General features: G+C 43.9%; 1 protein-coding gene across 1 annotated transcript in view; it reads right to left on the bottom strand.

The window, feature by feature from the left end:
* Nucleotides 1–13398, bottom strand: part of LOC123764058 (uncharacterized) — a 69672-nt gene extending 56274 nt beyond the window's left edge. The window contains exon 1 of the mRNA XM_069339069.1: nt 13264–13398. The gene's annotated coding sequence lies outside the window, so the exon portion shown is untranslated. The remainder of the gene's footprint in view (nt 1–13263) is intronic.
* Between the last annotated feature and the right edge of the window lie 3930 nt (nt 13399–17328).

Below are 17328 nucleotides of genomic sequence, written 5' to 3'. Positions count from 1 at the left end.
TTCAACATGCTCATGTCAACAAAATGAAAAAACACTTTTTTCGTCCACTTCAATGTTTTCTGCACACACTCGACAGTGTCCACCATCATGTCAGATTTATCAACCAAACGCATGTTGATGTTATAGTCACGAACACAATCTGGCTTATATATTATATCTTGTGTTACTTGGTTCACCTTAATTGCCACTGTTCACCATTGTACCATCATGAACGGTTGTCAGCAAGTTCACTTCTCCCTTGTCTTTCCACCTAACTGAGAGTATTTGATCACATTTTCTTAGCTCGCAGTCACCAACTTCAAGTTTATTTTCAAACAATGGCATTTCCCTTCTTCTTGGCTTTACTGTGCCAACCAATCCAGTTCTATTTTCAATCAAAAACCTAGCTAGCAAGGGACTTGTATAGTAATTATCCGTGTACAAAATGTGGCCCTTGTTCATCCATGTTGCCATCAGTGACTTCACCACACTACCTGAGAAACCATGTTGGTCGTTCCCGGGAATGTCAACATCGCTAGCAGAATACAGAATCACGTGTAATACGTAACCTGTTTCACAGTCACACAGAACAAAGAATTTCAATCCAAATCTGTTGCATTTGGAGGGAATATACTGCTTGAATGCAACACGTCCTTTGAAAAGCACAAGGGATTTGTCAATCACTAGCTTCTGTGCTGGTACGTGTTAATCTCTGAACTTTCCAATCACTTCATTCATATAGTGCCTGACTCGCCGAAGTCTATCATCTTCTGTCCAGTCCTCATTACATGCAAAATGTAGACACCTAAGGAGTATCTGAAACCTGTCTCGGAACATATATTTCCCGAAGAAAGGTGTTGGAATAGTCTGGTCTTTACTCCAATAATCAGTGATAGCATGTTTGACACAATGCTTCATCAACATACATGTTGCTAAAAATCCATACATTTCACTTACAGTTGTGTTTTTCCAACGCTGCAATCGTGAATATTCTGTGATCTCTTTTCCAATGAGATGAGCTGCATGAAGGTTCGTTTGGTGTACAATATATATTCCATGAGCGGCTCATCATAGAATGCTGTAAAATATTCCATTTCACACATGTCCTCACCAGTATCAGGGAAAAGGTCTGTAATCCCAACGTCTTTATTGTCAAAGGCATGAATTAAGAGGAATAAAATCGTCACCATCACTCCAAACAAGTACACCTGGTGTCCTGCGAGACGCAACAGGGGCACGACGGTGAGGCAGGATGCACACTGTGGACCAGGAGCTGAAGCCCGTCTATGCAAAGTACGGCCGCTACGTGCACGTGAGGTGAAAGCACATGAACATGAAGGTCTTGGTTCCTCTTGTGGTGCCAGGCGGTGGCGCTTGGCTGGGCGAGACCCTGCCGACGCGACAAATTCTCGCCCGGTAACACCATTGGTACTAGCAACAGGCTCGGTAACACTATGTTCTGAATCCACTTCACTAAAACCAGAAAATGAGTCGTCTTCCTCTGACTCGTCACCCAAAATATCCTCATACGCTAAATAAGCACAGGAACTGTGTGGTCGTGGGTGAATTGGAGTAGACACTGGGCGAGGAGGCATGGGTGAGCGTGTAGGCCTCGCCATGGGAGGAGGCTGTATCTCATTTTCACTGTCTGTGCTACTATCATCGGTCAATTGTGAGTAGTCCTTATCAATGTCAGAGTCATCAAAATCACTTTCCTCACCATCAGAAAATAATTCACTCGTTATTTGCTCTTGGGTAAGTGATTGTGTGGTGTGTGCCCGGGAGGCATTCGGCCGTGCACTCGACATGGTGACTGCTGGTAAACTGGGGTCTCCCACGCATTGGTGGTGTGAGCTGGATTTTTTTACAAAATGGGGGGCTGTTTACTATAGTTCCTGGGCAGCGTATGGGGGCCCCCTCTACCCCGTCGGCCATTCAAATCTTGCGCGGTACTTCATCGCGTCATGTGTCGTGTTATATGATGTGATGCACAATTTATTGCAAGTTACTCAACCCTTCATATGATGTGCTCCGCAGTTTAAAGATTAAGGATGTTAAAAAGTTGTTATTAATTTGGATACACAACAAAGAGTTAGCGGGTGATAGCATTTCAGAGGCCATCATTTGTGAAAATGCAAGGTATTGCATGAAGACCCTTTAAAGAAAACCTGGAACAAGTAATGCAGATACGAAAGGGTTATGACGAGCAGGGGATGGTTTGAAAAATCTAGTAAAAGAAGTGGCATTCACAGTGTTGTGTGTTGTCAGTTGGTGAGGGAACACAGCGAAGAACTGACCACCGAAGAACTCTTAGCCCTTCACACAAGCAGCAACAACAAGAGACAGCTGAGGAAATTTCTTTAAGGAAGGAGTACAGAATGTCCCTTCCTCAACAATTAAAAAGTGGTGTAGACTATGTGAAGAAATGCAAACATTTGATGAAACGACTCACCCAGAGCAAGCTGTAGTAGGCGGTTGCCTTAACCTTTTAATGACACTGTGATGCCTCACTACAGACAAGCGTTACAACGTAGGGAAAAAACACGTTTCTAGGGAAAGGTTTTTAGGGAGAAAAAATAAGCAGTGAGCCACAACCAGGTCCTAGTGGTATGCAAGCAAAATGTAGGAGAGAGAGTACCCCATAAGTCATCACTGCCTGATGTTATAATGAAAGAGGACTCCCTTTCCAAACACTAACACCTTTTCTTCCCCCCCCCCCCTCCTCACAGTCTTCCATACTCCAACAAGAGTCATCAGTAAAGATTAGCTATAACTTGTACATACTTTAGTACTAAATATTTGTGTGAATTAGGTATGAAATCTATTTTGAAATTAATATTTTAAGGAGTGTGGAACGGATAAATTCAATTTACATTATTTCTTATGGGAAAAAAAATTTTGGGTTACAAATTTTCGGCTTATGAACCGTCTCTGGGAATGGATTAAATTCGTAAACGGAGGGGCCACTGTACAAGTTTGCTATTAGATGCATAAATGCTTCTTGAATCCTGAAGATTGAGAAAAGATGTACAGGTTCGCAAGTAGATGCATAAATGTTTCTTCAATCCTGGCCCTGGATTAGCTCTACCCAATCTTGACACACACTAGGTCCTTGAGAGGCATTAACCCTCAAACTGCTAGGGGCCCATATGGATTTAACACCCACAGGCGCAATAAAAAAAAATTGAAAAAAATTCTTTCGTCTTATAGAAGTGTTCATTTTTTTCCCTGATCACGGAAAAAATAGATTTCCATTGTTCACAATATTACATGAGGGACAATACTACATGAGGGACAATACTACATGAGGGACAACATTACATGAGGGACAATATTACACGAGAGACAATATTACACGAGAGACAATATTACAGGAGGGACAATACTACATGAGGGACAATATTACACGAGAGACAATATTACACGAGGGACAATATTACACGAGGGACAATATTACACGAGGGACAACTATTACATGAGGGACAATATTACACGAGGGACAATATTACACGAGGGACAATATTACACGAGGGACAATATTACACGAGGGACAATATTACACGAGGGACAATATTAATGAGGGACAATATTACACGAGGGACAACATTACACGAGGGACAATATTACACGAGGGACAATATTACACGAGGGACAATATTACACGAGGGACAACTATTACACGAGGGACAATATTACACGAGGGACAATATTACACGAGGGACAATATTACACGAGGGACAATATTACACGAGGGACAATATTACACGAGGGACAATATTACACGAGGGACAACATTACACGAGGGACAACATTACACGAGGGACAATATTACACGAGGGACAATATTAACCCTTAAATGGTGCATAGCTATATACCATTTGACATCCACAGGCGCATAGCAAAAAAAAAAAAAAATTATTTTTCTTCCTAACCTGTTAATTTGTGTTCACTGATCACGGGAAAAATAATAAAAAAATTGTAAGTGGCATATATTGCCCGCTATAGGGCAGGGAAGTCTGGCAAAAAAATAGGTGCTGACTCAGCATGCGTCCCAGGCGGTCTGTTGATCTCCAGCTGTCAGGCCGGAGTAGCCACAAAGAGATACAGTAATTACCTAATTATTTCAATGTCTCTTTTTTTTTTTTTTTTCTTTTTGAGATATATACAAGAGTTGTTACATTCTTGTACAGCCACTAGTACGCGTAGCGTTTCGGGCAGGTCTCTGGAATACGATCCCCTGCCGCGAAGAATCGTTTTTTCATCCAAGTACACATTTTACTGTTGCGTTAAACAGAGGCTACAGTTAAGGAATTGCGCCCAGTAAATCCTCCCCAGCCAGGATACGAACCCATGACATAGCGCTCGCGGAACGCCAGGCGAGTGTCTTACCACTACACCACGGAGACTGTGAAATGGTCTCCGATTGATTTTTCGTAGTTTTTTTGCTGTAATATTATTCAATAGTGTGTAGTGTGATATATTTATATAATAAAATGAGTGAATCATCGCTGTACTCAAAAATATGGTGTGCATATTGTTGATTCAATTATGTTCATCAAACAGTGAACAAATACTTTGTCGGTTATTACACTATATACACAGGTTATATATAAGTATTTGCATGTTTTGTTCACCATAACTGTACATCTAAGCTTGTATGGTGAGTAAAGGCACAAAGACGTAGGACCTCACACAGTCAGCTGATGGCTGCCGCCCTCAAGGCCAGACGCACTAATATTTCTCCTACAACAATACTGTTTGTGGTGCTATTACGCTACATACACACATTATATATAAGTATCTACCTGTTTTATTCACCATACTTGTACAAGTAAACTGGTATGGTGCCCAAAGACCATCGTGGTCATCAGTAAACAACATGGTAAGTCCTGCAGACGACGCTCCTCCCTCACCAAAATGGCGGCTCCCAACCTTCTCCTCTTGCTGTTTATACCTCTATACACACGTTATATATAAGTATCTACATTTGTGTTCACCATAGCGAACCACTAAGCTGGTATGGCAAGTGCAGTCAATAAAAGGTGGCCACACACAGTCAGAAGACATTGCCACCACCCTCCCTCCCACAGCATTACTCCTCCCTCCATGGAGCACAGTGCTAAATATCACCACAATCCTGCTATTATCAGAACCCTGGTCAGTTTTATCAGTCAGGGGTCTTCTGTAATTACATAACAGCATGAACAAGAATATTATGGCATTTTTAGGCGATGCTGTGGTCACAAGCTGAACAGCAGTGCTGTGAGTTCATGCTGCGTGCGTCAGGCTTGGTAGCTCACTCAATGCTGAGGCCCCTAACACCCGGGAGTTTGGCCCACGATTTTTAAAAAAAAATAGCGGCTGTTTACAAGAGCCCTGATGAAGGTGTGGTGAACCCCGTGTATCCGCGGGCCGTTTAAATCTTGCGTAGTACTCCAAAGCATCACATGATGCGATGCGCAATTGAAAGGTTAATGAGGGACAACATTACACGAGAGACAATATTACACGAGGGACAATATTACACGTGGGACAATATTACACGAGGGACAATATTACACGAGGGATAATATTACACGAGAGACAATATTACACGAGGGACAATATTACACGAGGGACAATATTACACGAGGGACAATATTACACGAGGGACAATATTACACGAGGGACAATATTACACGAGGGACAATATTACACGAGAGACAATATTACACGAGGGACAATATTACATGAGGGACAATATTACACGAGGGACAATATTACACGAGGGACAATATTACACGAGGGACAATATTACACGAGGGACAATATTACATGAGAGACAATATTACACGAGGGACAATATTACACGAGGGACAATATTACACAAAGGACAATATTACACGAGGGACAATATTACACGAGAGGACAATATTACACGAGGGACAATATTACACGAGGGACAATATTACACGAGGGACAATATTATACGAGTGGGACAATATTACACGAGAGGGACAATATTACACGAGAGGGACAATATTACATGAGGGACAATATTACACGAGGGACAATATGACACGAGGGACAATATGACACGAGGAACAATATGACACGGGGGACAATATGACACGGGGGACAATATGACACGAGGGACAATATTACACGAGGGACAATATTACACGAGGGACAATATTACACGAGGGACAATATTACACGAGGGACAATATTACACGTAAGGAACAATATTACACGAGAGGGACAATATTACACGAGAGGGACAATATTACACGAGGGACAATATGACACGAGGGACAATATGACACGAGGGACAATATGACACGAGGGACAATATGACACGAGGGACAATATGACACGAGGGACAATATGACACGAGGGACAATATGACACGAGGGACAATATGACACGGGGGACAATATGACACGGGGGACAATATGACACGAAGGACAATATTACACGAGGGACAATATTACACGAGGGACAATATTCCATGTGGGCCAAATACACCAGGAAATTGGTCCCTTCAGGCAAGCGTCCAATGGACGGTCTCTGCCTATCTGGAATACCCGGTGACTGAAAGGGCAAACTGCGACTCAAGTAGCAGAAACAACCCTAACACGACTGTAGTATCAAGTAAATGACTGGAGGAATTGCAATGGCTGAGCCCTTAGCTCACCGTGCTGAGATTACTGAGCTTTGTCTTGCTGTTGTCTATTTTGTTTCACTCTGCCTTTCTGGGTCGTGGGAAGAGGGGTTCTTGGTACGAATCACAGGGTATCTTCTGCTCATCGCCCCTTCATTAAAGGGTCCAGTTTTTGGTCTTTAATCCTCAGTAGGCTTCTACTGCCTGCCAGGAGTATGGTGTTATATGATGTGGGGAGCTATTAGGTCAGCTTGCAAATTATAAGCCATTGAAGGAGCCCCCTAGCAGAAAAAGAAGTGCATTATGTAAGGCAGAACTGGTTCAGAAGCAGGTGGTGGCAGACAGCTGTAACAGGTGTAGACAGAACTGGTTCAGGAACAGGTGTGGGCACCGCTGGTTCAGGAATAGGTGTGGGAACTGCTGGTTCAAGAACAGGTGTGGGCAAACAGCTCATAAATTGTAGGCCAACAACTTGGTTTCATGAACAGGTGTGGGCATCAACAGGCACAGCTTCTGCAGATGTGGATGACAGCATACCCAGTAACAAGTGTGGGATTTTACCAGATAACAGCCTCAGTAAATGTAGAGATAACAGGTGGTAGGCCACCACAGATGACTGATAGCCTGGAGCAAGACTAGCATGCCCGGGAGCGACGCCACCAGATGGGTGTTGTGTGAGTAATTACCTAAATGTAGTTACAAGATGAGAGCTATGCTCATGGTGTCCCATCTTCCCAGCACTCTTTGTCATATAATGTTTTAAAACTACAGTACTGACGGTCTTGGCCTCCACTACCATCTCACCTAACTTGTTCCAACTGTCTACCACTCTGTTTGCGAAAGTGAATTTTCTTATATTTCTTCGGCTTTTGTGTTTACTTAGTTTAACCACTGTGATGCGCCGAGTTTATTGTGAAATTCCCCCTGTGCGCATGAAATCACGTGTTCCAAAAAAAAATCTTTTAACTTCATAAAATGATAAATTCCCTTCCCTGAACATGTCTATGTAAAAATAAATACCAAATTCCACTTACTTTGGTTGTGGGGAAGTGGACAAGGTGCGCTGTGACGTCATCAGGGGCTGGTCGTCCATGCGTGACACGCCCAGACACGGTCGTGCAGGCCATTCAAGCACTGGGTGTTGCCACAAATATATTTTCAATTATTTGTTCTATGTATTTCCAATGCGGTTTTATTTGTTATTTTTATCATACAGTGGTACCTCGGAATACGAGTGTCCCTGAAGTCGAGGGTTACCTCGGAAGGCGAGTTTGTTGATACGCGTACAGGCCGACCTAGCGCATAGTGGTACGGCGATCGTCGCCCCTCACCCCTCAGTTTACCAGTGCCTCCCGCCCAGTGACTATCCCACGTCAATTCTTCACCCGGATTTTCAGTGTTTTGTTGGATTTTTGGTCATTTGACCATAAAAGTTGTTATTATATATCTCGCCATGAGTCCCAAGAAAGCCAGTGGTAAGGTTCAACCTAAGAAAATAGTGCGGCGTTTCGGGCGACTGAGCAGCAACACTGAAAAGTGTATACTCTTTTCACTGTCCTGACATTAATTTTCGATGTACATAATTCATTTTTGTACCAATGTATTCGCAATAGAATGTTCTAGAAGAACATAAGTAGAAAATATCACACAAGGATGCGAGAGCACACACACAAGGGGGAGCCGGTCGGCCGAGCGGACAGCACGCTGGACTTGTGATCCTCTGGTCCTGGGTTCGATCCCAGGCGCCGGCGAGAAACAATGGGCAGAGTTTCTTTCACCCTATGCCCCTGTTACCTAGCAGTAAATAGATACCTAGGTGTTAGTCAGCTGTCACGGGTTGCTTCCTGGGGGTGGAGGCCTGGTCGAGGACCGGGCTGCGGGGACACTAAAAATCCCCGAAATCATCTCAAGATAACCTCAAGATGCGTTAGACCGGCACCAAATAAAAAACTACGTCGATTACACTTGTCGTCTCAAAAATACAATGGTCTTACCTCAATGGAGCAATGCTATGCCGTTCTCTCAAATAGGCTATGCGGCTATAAGTCGATCGCATAACAAATAGAGTTTATAGAAATATTTTTTCTTGTGACTCGTGAGCAAGTCGGCTTTGCGACGTCAACACAAAAAGTGGTAATGCTCTCGAGCGCCGTGATAACGCTAAAGTGATAAGAAAATGTGTGAAGTATGGGAAGACTTGCAAAGTTTTGTTGAAAAAACTCATCCAGATAAAGCTGTAGCAGGCCGTTGCATTGACCTTTTAAATGACAATGTGATGTCTTACTACAGACAAGTGTTAAAATGTAGGGAAAAACAAATGTCTTTAGACAGATTCTTAGTAAGACAAGCAAGTCTTAGTGGTATGCAGGCAAAACGTGCCAGTGTGTGCACACCAGTGAAGTCCTCACTGCCTGTGTTATAATGGAAGGGTACTCCCCTTCCAAACAGTAACACCTGTTATGGTGCCCTAACCTATTTCTTTCGTTTGCCTGCTTTAAGTGTCATATCGGCTCTCTACTGATTCTCCGAGATACAGGGAGTCTGTTGGTATATGTAGCGACCAGACCGGCTGCCAGATAAGGGAGAAATTTACATCATAAGTTTGTAGGTTAAAAGGGAAAGTGGCGCCCAGATATAAATGAAAGAGTACCCCCTACCTGCAGATCCGTCTTTTTGTAGAAAACGCTAGCCGTGTGCGGATTGGGTGGCGTGGGTCACGGGCGACCAATCAGAGCCCGCCGTGACGTCACCGAGTGCCCCGGGCAGCGCCAACGTCAGAGTTAACCTGACTGTGGAGGTGAGAGGACGTGCCTCGGTCAGCTCTCAAGGATTTGAGGCTCTACAAGCCTTATTCAGTGGATTAAACTAGCCAGGGAGCCGGTCGGCCGAGCGGACAGCACGCTGGACTTGTGATCCTGTGGTCCTGGTTTCGATCCCAGGCGCCAGCGAGAAACATTGGGCTGAGTTTCTTTCACCCTATGCCCCTGTTACCTAGCAGTAAAATAGGTACCTGGGTGTTAGTCAGCTGTCACGGGCTGCTTCCTGGGGGTGGAGGCCTGGTCGAGGACCGGGCCGCGGGGACACTAAAAAGCCCCGAAATCATCTCAAGATAACCAGGAAGATAGCCATCGCAGCCCATCATCGTTATTGGATACCCCTGCGCTTCTGGGAAGCAAGAAAGAAGCCAAGTTCATTGAGCGGAGGAGTGCCAAACTTGGAAAATTGGTCGGCGACGACGCTGGGTGCACCGCTCGACGCTGAGGATCTGGAAAGGTGTGGCGGGCAGGCTTAGCTGTCACTGGGTCACATTCACTGAGGGGTTTGAAGGGACGACACCGTTCCTAGAACAAGGAGCAACGCCTTGAGGCAGGGACGAGTGTGTGCATATAGTGATTAGCTCAGTGCCCACTGGTGAACCAGGATTGGGATAGCTGAATCTCTGGGATTGAATTGGAGATGACGCAAAGGCTGCACGACACCTGAGGACTTGTGGAACGTTCCTGGATCGTCAAGGATCGACTCAGGAAGCGTGGGGACCTCACACCATCGAGGGACAGGCGTCGTGAGCCAGGACTGTAAGGTAGATCAAATTTACCTCCCATTACCCCTTGTGTGAGTAGGCTAGTTAGGCCACGATATTTGCATTTGTATGTTGCAGGATAGCATTAATACTTTAGTAATAGGATAGGCTGCAGGGCAGCTTGCGTCCAGGACTGTTGGAGAGGACAGTGTGTGTCCAGTCGGACATAGACAAGAACACAACCTATAGCACTGTATCATCCTTTGCAGATGACACTAGGATCTTCATGAGAGTAGGCAACATAGAGGACACGGCGAACCTCCAGTCAGATGTAGATCAGGTCTTTCTATGGGCTACAGAAAATAATATGGTGTTTAACGAAGATAAGTTCCAGCTCATGCGCTATGGAAAAAATTAAAATATAAAAACGGAAACCACGTACAAAACTCAGGCAAATCATAACATAGAAAAAAGGCAATGTAAAGGATCTGGGTGTACTCATGTCGGAAGACCTTACCTTTAAAGAACACAATAAAGTAGCCGTCACAACTGCAAGAAAAATGACAGGTTGGATAACAAGAACTTTTCACACTAGAGATGCTATACCGATGATGATACTTTTCAAAACGCTTGTGCTCTCTAGAGTAGAGTACTGCTGCACAATGACAGCACCTTTCAAAGCTGGAGAAATTGCTGACCTGGAGAGCGTGCAGAGATCCTTTACTGCTAGAATCCACTCAGTAAAACATCTAAACTATTGGGACCGACTAAAGAGCCTAAAACTGTACTCCCTTGAGCGCAGGCGGGAGAGGTACATAATAATTTACACGTGGAAAATATTAGAGGGGCTGGTCCCAAACCTGCACACAGAAATAACATCACATGAGACCAGAAGACATGGCAGGATGTGCAGAATACCCCCGTTGAAAAACAGAGGTGCAACTGGTACTCTGAGAGAGAACTCTATCAACATCAGAGGCCCGAGACTGTTCAACACGCTTCCACTACACATAAGGGGCATAACTGGCCGACCCCTCACAGTGTTCAAGAGAGAACTGGATAAGCACCTCCAAAGGATACCTGATCAACCAGGCTGTGACTCATACGTCAGGCTGCGAGCAGCCGCGTCCAACAGCCTGGTTGATCAGTCCGGCAACCAGGAGGCCTGCTCGACGACCGGGCCGCGGGGACGCTAAGCCCCGGAAGCACCTCAAGGTAGCCTCAAGGTAAGGTGTGGACGGCAGGACAGTGGAATAAGAGGTGCAGACGTGGCGAAGAGGCCCATCTGTGAGTGTGTGTGTGACTCCTGTCTAATCTGCCCAGTTGAAGGAGTGGTTGGAGGTCGTGAAAGAAGAGTTGCTGACGATCTCCAAATTTATTATCCTTATGTTCATTTTCCTGTATTGCTTATAAGTGTATGTGTGATCATGTAATTTGTGTCAGTAAATTCACACATTTGGCGTTGACAAAGCAATCGTCGGGGGCTGTCTGCTCCACTCGAGCTGTTAGGCGTGAGTTGCCATAGAGATATTATTACCTAATTATTTCAATGTCTGATTTTTTTCTAATTTTTTTTTTTACAGTAATATTATTCAAAAGTGTGTTGTGTGATATATTTATATCACACAATAGACACACAATACAGAGGCGCTGCTTTGAATGCCTCTCGAGCCACACGACGTACGCGATTACTGGCGATTACTGCTGCCTACAGGATGCCTTGACCACACCCTGCTGCCTACAGGATGCCTTGACCACACCCTGCTGCCTACAGGATGCCTTGACCACACCCTGCTGCCCACAGGATGCCTTGACCACACCCTGCTGCCTACAGGATGCCTTGACCACACCCTGCTGCCTACAGGGTGACTTGATTACACCCTGCTGCCTACAGGATAACTTGACCACGCCCTGCTGTTCACTGGATGATTTGACCACACACTGCTGCCTGCAGGATGACTTGACCACACCCTGCTACCTGCAGGATGACTTGATCGCACCCTGCTGCCTGCAGGATGCCTTGACCACACCCTGCTGCCTGCAGGATGACTTGACCACACCCTGCTGCCTGCAGGATGACTTGACCACACACTGCTGCCTGCAGGATGACTTGATCACACCCTGCTACCTGCAGGATGACTTGATCACACCCTGCTGCCTGCAGGATGCCTTGACCACACCCTGCTGCCTGCAGGATGACTTGACCACACCCTGCTGCCTGCAGGATGACTTGACCACACCCTGCTGCCTGCAGGATGACTCGACCACACCCTGCTGCCTGCAGGATGACTCGACCACACCCTGCTGCCTGCAGGATGACTCGACCACACCCTGCTGCCTGCAGGATGACTCGACCACACCCTGTTGCCCACAGGACATAAATCAACACATTCATTCATCACACTACAATTAAAAATTGAGTGTAAAAACAACATATCTTTGGGTACGGGTATAATACCTAACTTTTGTGGTTTCATTAAAAAAATATACATTGGCCAGTCTTCATTTGCAGGGGAAACCCACTTTTTACCAAAATTCCCAATTTTTTTCAAAATTTTACCCGAGGGCCACTACCTCTTTAGCGGCTTCTACAAGGACAGGAAGTCGGCAGCTTGTCATTAGCCCCCCCCCCCCCCTCCCTCCCTCCCCCTCCATTTGCAGTGATGAGCCCGAGATATATATCAGAGTTACTAGAGGGCCACTAACCCTAGTGGCTTCGACGAGGACAGGAAGCTGACAGCTTGTCAAAAAATATGTGGACATCTCGTCAATCCCTGTGCCGACATCTCGTCAATCCCTGTGCCGACATCTCGTCAATCCCTGTGCCGACATCTCGTCAATCCCTGTGCCGACATCTCGTCAATCCCTGTGCCGACATCTCGTCAATCCCTGTGCCGACATCTCGTCAATCCCTGTGCCGACATCTCGTCAATCCCTGTGCCCGCTAAAACAGTGTGCCTAATGTATCCTGTAAAATGTATTCCTGACAGCGCAACCAGCAGACAAGTAGGTCTACGGTAAGAAAATTTCCTACAGTCGTCTGCTCTGGTGCTGAAAACATAAGAACGGACTAAAACCGTTGTAATATTGCTCATTAAACGCTACATGGACAGTTACTAACCTTCTGGTGCGCAGGGTGGTGGTTGTGGTGTATGACAGTCAACAGTCAACGGGACAAATGTCCCCAAAACCTGTCTAAAACTGTCCATAAAACAGCGCCGTCAAAATCCTCACCAAATGTTTACCTCAGACGACGCTGTCCGGATGCTCTGTTCGGCCTCGACTTCCTCTTCTTCTTTCAATGCCAAAAACAATTATTCCTTTTCCTCCAAACTATTGCTTGACATATTACGCCGGTTGACAGTAGTAACGACTATGGTTATGCCATGTGCTAACGCTAACTAACGTTACCTGATCCCGAATCTTCAGAACATAACGAAACGGACTCAGGTAAAGGCCCAGACGAGAGTGACACAAGATAATTGTTATCGCCCCTAAATCAACACAACAACAAGTTAATTGTTAAATATTTATCTATTTAAGCACAGGAAGTTGCGAGGGGTTATAGTATTGCATATTTATGTAACTAAATGATACGTTTCTGCAGCGCCAGACGTGAGATTAACAATAATGAACCAGCTTGAAGGTCAATGAGTGAGTAGGGTATGTGACCTCAGCACCTTGTTAACACCACCTTTTTTTATTAACACATTAGGTACATTTACATTGTGCAGCTACCCTAGACTATATGAAGGGGAGTATAGTGTGTCAAAAAGCTAACTATGTGATGCTAAAAAAATTCCTATCACACAGGACGGTTAGTCATACAGAGGCATGTGATTAAGTTGTCTGCACTGACAGACTCCGGATGCATTATGAGGATATCATCAACACAAGAGGGATTAAGGCAGCAGTGATATTAAAAGTCCCCATCTCGCAGGATGGTTAGTCATACAGGGCCACACGTTCAGTAACCTGCACTGGCAATATTTTGGGTGTAATATGAGGATATGTTCAAGAACAGGAGAGTGAATGAAGTAATTGCAAAGCTCAAGGTACCTCATGCCGACTGGTTTGAAAGGTCTAATAACTGGGCATTCGGTGATGTAGTGTGGGAGATCATGCCGCAGTTCCTGCTCACAGAGTTTGCACCTGGAGTGCTCAGGATTCGGAGATCCATCACCTATAGCCACCTGCCACAGGTAACGGTAACCCAACCTGATCCTGGCAACCACTGTGTCGCACAGTCTGGTGGACGTTTTGTGCTGCCCATAGATATAGGTTTCAGCGCCAGCTACGCCATCCCTATACTGGGGTGAGTGAGTGAGTAAGTACTCACCTAGTTGTATATATATACGAGGGATGATCCACGGCTCTTGGTCCCCATCTCTCAACTCTCAATCGACTGGTGTATATAGGTTTCAGAGCCTATTTGGGCTCTGTGTATGATATCTGCCTCCACTATTTCACAGCGCATTGGCCAATTCTCCACTACACTGACAAATTATATTTAATGTCTCAATGACTCATTTGGAGTACTTAATAGTTTCCATCTGTATCCACCTCATTCGTGTACCACCCTTGCTAAAGAGTCTGTTCTTGACTGTCCTGTCTATTCCTCTGTGTATTTTGTACGCGATACTATCAATTAGTTGGTGGGTAATTAATATCCCAAGGGTAATTAATATCCCCAGAGTGGCACTTCTGACAAAAATAAATCTGACGTAGACAAAGATCACCTTTTTCTGATCGTGGAGAAAAAACAAGCCAGGAGTGGGGGACCTTAATTTATTAAGTAATGTTTACAGAGCAACTGCTGTACCACAATAAAAGATGTCGTGTAACATGACTGAGTAGAATGCCAGTACTGCAAAGATGCAACTAAGGGAAAAAGTCGTAGGACATTAACCGTGCCTAGTCACTTTTACACTTTCGTACACTTGCCCGAAACGCTAGGCTTTAGGTATTGTATGTACTAGCTCTATCTATAAATCAATTAGAATGTTTGTAACTGCATCTATGTATGTACTTATCCTAAATAAAATATTATTATTATTAAACCAGGAACCAGGAACCAATTTGCTCAAAACGCGCAACACTTGAGACATTTCTTTCATGGCTCCCAAGACACATAAAAAATGTAATGCCCTGTCAGCAGGGCTCCACACTTCCCCTCAGGGCTTATGTCCACTTGGGAAATTCCTCCAGAAATCTATAAATGATGGCAACGTCACTCCAGTACCGAGCCCCAGACCTCAAACAACCATCATAAAATTTATCTATTTTTTTTTTAATTTTATTTGTTTATATACAAGAAGGTTCATTGGGTTTGTGAGAATACATAGCATAGTATTTACAATGTTGTAAAGCCACTAGTACGCGCAGCGTTTCGGGCAGAAACGAATTGAATAATTTAATTTATTGTGTCGGGGTACAGACAACCAGTTTAACCATACAGCATAAATGATCTCGGTCTCCCGCTGACGTCGGGGATGAAAGTTTTAAAAGATGTGAAAGATATTGTCATCAGCCATCTATATAGCTGACGTCTAAAAATAACTGCTAGGTAAACAGAGGTATATTTACTACACCATGTTGAAAGCAGGTTCAAGTCAAATTTTATTTTCTGTAAATATGTTAAGAAAATTTTTATGTAAAATTTTATTAAATCTTACTAATTGTACATAATTGTTGTCAATGTTAATAAATATTATACATTTAATTTAAAACTTTATAAACATTTATATATATATTATATTATTTGTATTAATTATTTTTATTTTGCCGAATGAAATTTGAATTTTCATATTTAGGGCTGAAATGACTGCGGCAACATAAGGCCATGAAAGAGGTAGATGACCTTTTGGTTGTGACCTTAGTGAGGTCTGAGGATGGAACCATGGGGGTCCTTACCCAACATTGACCCTCTGGTGACCTTGGACGAGAAAATGTTCCTGTACACGTCATCGTATGGACGATTTTTGTTGCAGTGGAAAAACTCATCTAGATGGTGATTGCTAGATCGAGTCTCATCTCCAAGCTCGCAGCTTTACAACAGTTTCATGGTTAATGCATTTAATCTTCCCAGGTATAACGTATTCCATGTTTTGTTGTTTTTGGCAACTGAGTGTTGAGTTTTGTTTAGCTTCCCCTTTTAATCCATTTTCTTTGCTTCATGCTCTTACGGACTGACCTAACTGTAGTCTACAATTTATTTATTTATTTATTTATTTATTTATTTATTTATTTATTTATTTATTTATTTATTTATTTATTTATATGCAAGAAGGTACATTGGGGTTTATGAGAGTACACAGCAATGATGTTTTTACATTCTTGTAAAGCCACTAACACACACAGCGTTTCGGGCAGGTCTTTAATCTAATTAGATAATTTTAAGTAGGTAAATTCTAGCAAAACTGATACAAGTTTGCAGGAACATTGTGAGGCGAGGCGACGGAAGGCAGTGTAACACCTAACAACTGACGGATTAAAGAATATTGTTTTGGTAACTCCTGAAGCGGGAATAATTTACACTAAGGTTATTGTCTTTAAGAATCCGACATACTTGGATCCTGAATTTCATCTCAACAATGAAAGTGTACCAATGAACACTTGCACAAGGGCCGTGATGAGGGTTCGAACCTACGTCTGGGATGATAGTGCATGCGTTTGAAGGTATGAAAGTAGTGTAGTGTATGAAAGTATTGTGTGGGCTAACAGGAACTTTGTACGTGGTGAAAAACAGTCAGATTGTTGCCTTGTTGAAGGTTGAGGCTCCGGAAAGACATTTTGTACAAGAACTTAGATACTGGAAATTGACAAAATATATTGAGGCGCCCCACACTATGCATGAAGTGTTCTCGTTGGAGGACATATGACTTGGAAATGCCAGTTTAATCCCAGATGTCGGTATTGTGGTAAGAAGCATGACTCAAAAAAAAAAATAAAATTTTTTTTTTTTTATAATGATGTGCTGCCCGAAATCTTAGCGAAGTATCCAAAATTTGCTTACTGTAGGTAATGCATGCACATGATTGTAAAGCTGCCGCCCAGTTGGGTGGGTGTGGAGCACATGACTGTAAAGCTGCCGCCCAGTTGGGTGGGTGTGGAGCACATGACTGTAAAGCTGCCGCCCAGTTGGGTGGGTGTGGAGCACATGACTGTAAAGCTGCCGCCCAGTTGG

Source organism: Procambarus clarkii, chromosome 5, assembly GCF_040958095.1.
Source record: "Procambarus clarkii isolate CNS0578487 chromosome 5, FALCON_Pclarkii_2.0, whole genome shotgun sequence".
Classification (NCBI taxonomy): Eukaryota; Metazoa; Arthropoda; class Malacostraca; order Decapoda; family Cambaridae; genus Procambarus; species Procambarus clarkii.
Note: the sequence above shows the minus strand (reverse complement) of the source record. Positions and strands in the feature narration are given on the sequence as shown.